The following is a 5,050-nucleotide window of genomic DNA, read 5'->3' as shown; positions in this document are numbered from 1 at the left end:
CTGTTGCTGTGCTGGTGAAGATCTTTTCTCATATTGTTGGCTGTCTTTCTAGTTTAGTGGCTATGTCTTTTTTTTGTAATTTATTTATTAATTAAACACAAATTTTTTGACAAGGTGTTGTGCAAAAAGGGTACAGTTACATAGTAGGGCAGTGTGTACATTTCTTGTGATATCTTACACCCTGTTTTTCTTTCCCTTCCCTAGGTAATATATACAATACACAATGTAACAAGAACATATACAGTAGCCACGTGGCCTACGCCCAAGAAAATTTGCCTAGGGCTTTAAATGTAATGACGGCATTAGACAATATGTCGACAGTAGTCTTATATGAATGTACATACATAGTTTTGGGCTATTGTATTCCACTGAGAGGTCAATTTTTGACCTTTATTTGTTGAGTAGTTGTTTGGTTTTAGTTATATAATGTTGGGTCGCTGCCCCAATCCTGTGGGAAATACCATTTGACAAGCAGTTTTTGGTTTCACAGACCTGGTCTCTACTGTCTCTCCATCACCCCTTCTTAACAGTCATATATCAGGGAGATCATGCCCCTTTGTTTTCTGTGTTCTAGGCTTGTCTCACTCAACATCATTTGTTCAAGTTCTGACCATTTCCCTGAGGATAACAATATTTCACCATTCCTAATCGCTATGTAGTATTCCATTGTGTATAGGTACCATATTTTTTAGATCCGTTCATCTGTGGAGGGGCATCTGGGTTGTTTCCATATTTTGGCTATTGTGAATTGTGCAGCGATAAACATGGAAGTGCAGATGTCTTTATGATATCTTGGGACCTGCTGTTCAGGATAGATGCCTAGGAGTGGTATGGCTGGGTCATAGGGTAGGTCTATATTGAGCTTTTTGAGATACCTCCGTACTGTTCTCCAAAGTGGTTGTACTAATTTGCACTCCCTCCAACAATGGAGAAAGGTTCCTCTTTCCCCGCACCCCCTCCAGCATTTGTTGTTGCCTGAGTTCAGAATATAGGCCATTCTAACTGGAGTGAGGTGGTATCTCAGGGTTGTTTTTATTTGCATTTCCTTTACTACCAGGGATGTTGAACATTTCCTCATATGTTTCTTTGCCATTTTTATTTCTTCTCTTGTGAAGTCTCTCTTTAGTTCCTTTGTAGTTGCTATGTCTTTAGCTGTGCAGAAACTTTTTATTTTGTAATAGTCCCATTTGTCGAGTTTTTTCCCTACCTGTTGTGCCCCTGGGACTCTGTTCAGGAAGTTCCTGCCTATGCCTATAAATTCTAGTGTCTCTCCTACTCTGTCCTTCAGTAGTGTCAGGGTTTCAGGTCTGATGTTGAGGTCTTTAATCCATTTTGAGTTGATCTTGGTGCATGGTGATAGGCTAGGGTCCACTTTGAGTTTTCTACATTGGCTGCCCAGTGTTCCCAGCACCAGTAGTTGAAGAGGCTATGTTTTTTCCATTGTATGTCTTTAGCTCCTTTGTCGAAAATCAGTTGACATTAAGAATGTGGCTTTATTTCTGGGTCTTCTATCCTATTCCATTGGTCTTTAGGTCTGTTTTTATGCCATTACCAGGCTGTTTTTGTTATGATGGCTCCATAATAGAGCTTGAAGTCTGGTATTGTGATTCCTCCTGCACTGCTTCCTTTGCCTAGATTTGCTTTGGCTATTCTAGGTCTTTTGCTGTTCCATATGAATTTATGGGTTGTTTTCTCTATTTCAGTGAAGAATGTAGCTGGGATCTTGATGGGGATTGCATTGAATTTGTATAACATTTTGGGCAATATGGCCATTTTCATTATATTGATTCTGCCTACCCATGAATACAGCAGCTTTCTTTCTAATAGCCCCAAGCTGTAATCAACATGTACTTGTCAGCATCCTCATTCAAAACAGAGCTATTTTTATGGATGTTTTCTCTGTATATTAAAAATTGCCAAGTACCAGTGGCCCACAACTGTCATCCTAGCTACTCAGGAGGCTAAGATCCAAGGATTATGGTTTAAAAGTAGAAAAGTCTATGAAACTCTTAGCACCAATCAAGTACCTAAAAAGCTGGAACTGGAGCTGTGGCTCAAGTGGTAGAGTGTTAGCCTTGAGCAAAAAAGATCAGGGACAGCACCTAAGCCCTAGGTTCAAGTGCCAGGACTCATAAAAAAAGAAAAAAAAACATATATATAAATATATAATTACATAAAATTAAATGCAATATTTTTATACATGATATGTTATATATAGTAATGTTAAATAGTATATATAATTATACACAATATATTTAATATACAACATGTAATATATTGAATATAAAATACAGTATAGAATACAATTATAATATAATATACAATTGTATTATTTTATATATGACATCATGTATATGACAATTATATATTTAAGAAGATATATATGTAATTCCTTGATAGGCTTTGTGTGTCTCTAGAGAATCCTATTATACACACATACACATGTCCAAAATTGGCTCATATAGTAATGGAGGCTAAGACAATCTTTTGTCTTAAAGCTGAAAAACCAGAAGAGCCAGTGAAGTGATTCTGGTTAATGCTGCAGTTCTTAGAATCAAGAGCTGTGAGGCCTTGACGGTGGTAGAGGGACAGAAGTCTGGAGGGGGCTCTGCTTTACACCCCAGTCAGAGTCTGGAAAGAAAGAACAGGAACCTCAATGTATGAGGACAGGAAAAGGTGGACGTAGCTCAGTCAGAGGTTGGGGGGAAATTTGCCTTTCTTCACGTTTTCTTATTTTTAGGCCCTCAATGGTCTAGATGATATTTACTTCCATTGATGGGAACAAAATTCCTTACTCAGCCTATTTATTCAAATGTTAATCTCTTCTGGAAATATCCTCACAGATAAACTAAAAAATAATGTTTCCCCAACACTGTGGGCAAACTTTAGTCCAGTAAAGTTGACACTTAAAGTTATCTCTCACATAACCAAAGTGTCAATGAGTAGGCAAATTAATAAAATATAGTATATACAGTCACACAGACAGACAGACAGACACACACACACATATGTGGTTGCACCTGCCTCTTCTGTGAGAGAAAGGTAAAGTCTTTGCTCTCACATATTCAGTGACATACACTGGGTCAATCAGGTAATGAAGGTGGAGTGATTTTTTTTTCACATCCTTCTTTAAAGTTTTTACTGACCATCCTAGTTTGGAGGGAGGGAGGAAGGGAGGAAAGGAGAGAGAGAAAGAGAGAGAGAGAGAGAAGAGAGAGAGCAAGAAAGAGAGAGAGAAAGAGAGAGAAAAGAGAGAGATTCTATTCCCCATATTGTCTAATGAATATAAAAATCCAAAATGTTCTCTTTATTCTTCTGTTGTATTAGCATTTTTGTTTGCAGTTTATTTAACCGGTGGGTTTTGTTTTTTAGTAGCCATATGTTATAATACCCTAAGCAGCTACAGAGAGCTGTGGGGGAAGAAATCGTCACATTTCAGGGTGGCAATACTGGAAAATCCAGGGAAAGAAGTGACAAACACCTGTAGGAAAAAGATACCACAGGAGCTCAGAAAGGACATCTTGATCTGATTCTTCAAGAATGAATGTAAATTTTATAATGTGTTTCTCTACAACATGATCTCTCTAAATTTTTTCTTTGCTGGTGCTGGGGTTGAAACTCAGGGCTTCCTAGGCTGCCATTTGAGCCATGCTTCCAGCCCTGTTTTTCACTGGTTATTTTGGGATAGGGTCTTGCTTCCCATCCACCTTTATGCCTGATATGTCTATTTTAGGCTTCTTGTCATCGTGAGGATCACAGGCTTACATTACCAGCTTTGTTTTGTGGAATTCAAGGACTTCTCTGGCTTGGCCGGTCAGGAACCATAATCTTCCCGATCCCACCCTCCCACATAGCTTGCCTGGGATGACAGCTTTGCACCACCATGCCCAGCTATAGGCTGAGAAGAGCTCTTGAGAACTTTTTCCTTTCTGATCTCAGTTCCCCAAGTAGCAAGGATTACAGCCTGACATGGAATAAATACTGAGTATGTGTTTGTTAAACTGATTGTGTCAGCTCTTCATCACTATTATAAATATCTGAGACAATTAACTTACAAGGAGAGAATGGGTTATTTGGGACCACAGTTCTGGAAGTTCTAGCCCATCAACTGTTGGTCCTGTGGCTTTGGGCCTGTGGTGAAGCAGCACATCATGAAGGGGAAATGTGGTGGAAAATAACCACTCACTTCCTGAATAGGAAGCAAGAAAACAAGGGCATGACCTAATAATCTCCCACAAGACTCTGCCCCTTAAGGAGCACCACCAAGCAAGACTTTCCAAGAGCATCATCTTGCAGACTACACCTTCACCAGATGGGCTTTTGGAAGGTACACAGCATCCCAACTATTGTAATGATTAGAACAAAACACCAAACAGAGACCAGGACTTCTCAGCTCAGAAATTCCATCTTCATTGAGCAATTGCCACAGAGGTCATCAACCTTTACAAACTTGAACTCTCTGACTTGCACTGAGGCAGGACAACATGGTTAAGGTTAAGGTTATTGTTGCAGAAATAACAATGGAATTTTTTTTTTTTTAGCAATATGCTGTTCTTCTGTCTCATGAAAGTTTGAATCTTGCTTCCTTTAAAGGCTTTCAGTTTGGAGACAAAGCATATTTGTTGAAATATGGACATAATCATATGCCACAAAGATGTAAATGTTTCAGGGTTACCTTTCAAACTTAAAGGCCAGCTGGATACTGGTAGCTCATGCCTATAATCCTAGCTACTCAGGAGGCTGAGAGCTGAGGATTATAGTTCAATGCTAGCCCAGGCAGGAAAGTCTGTAACACTCTTACCTCCAATAAACTACTCAGAAAAAACTGAGTGGCACTGTGGCTCAAGTGCTAGAGCACTAATGGAGCACAAAGAAGCTCAGGGGCAGTACCCAGGCCCTGAGTTCAAGCCACAGGACTGGCAAAAAAAAACCCACAAAAAACAAGAAACTAAGGTCCAAAATGGCCCCTTAAGTTATTTCATTATTGTTAAGAATGACTTGTGGATGTCTACATGCTGTATCCCCAAACCATGCCCCATAGCTTCATATC

The sequence above is a fragment of the Perognathus longimembris genome, chromosome 1 (assembly GCF_023159225.1).
Source record: "Perognathus longimembris pacificus isolate PPM17 chromosome 1, ASM2315922v1, whole genome shotgun sequence".
Lineage (NCBI taxonomy): Eukaryota > Metazoa > Chordata > Mammalia > Rodentia > Heteromyidae > Perognathus > Perognathus longimembris.
This window is presented reverse-complemented; position numbering follows the sequence as displayed.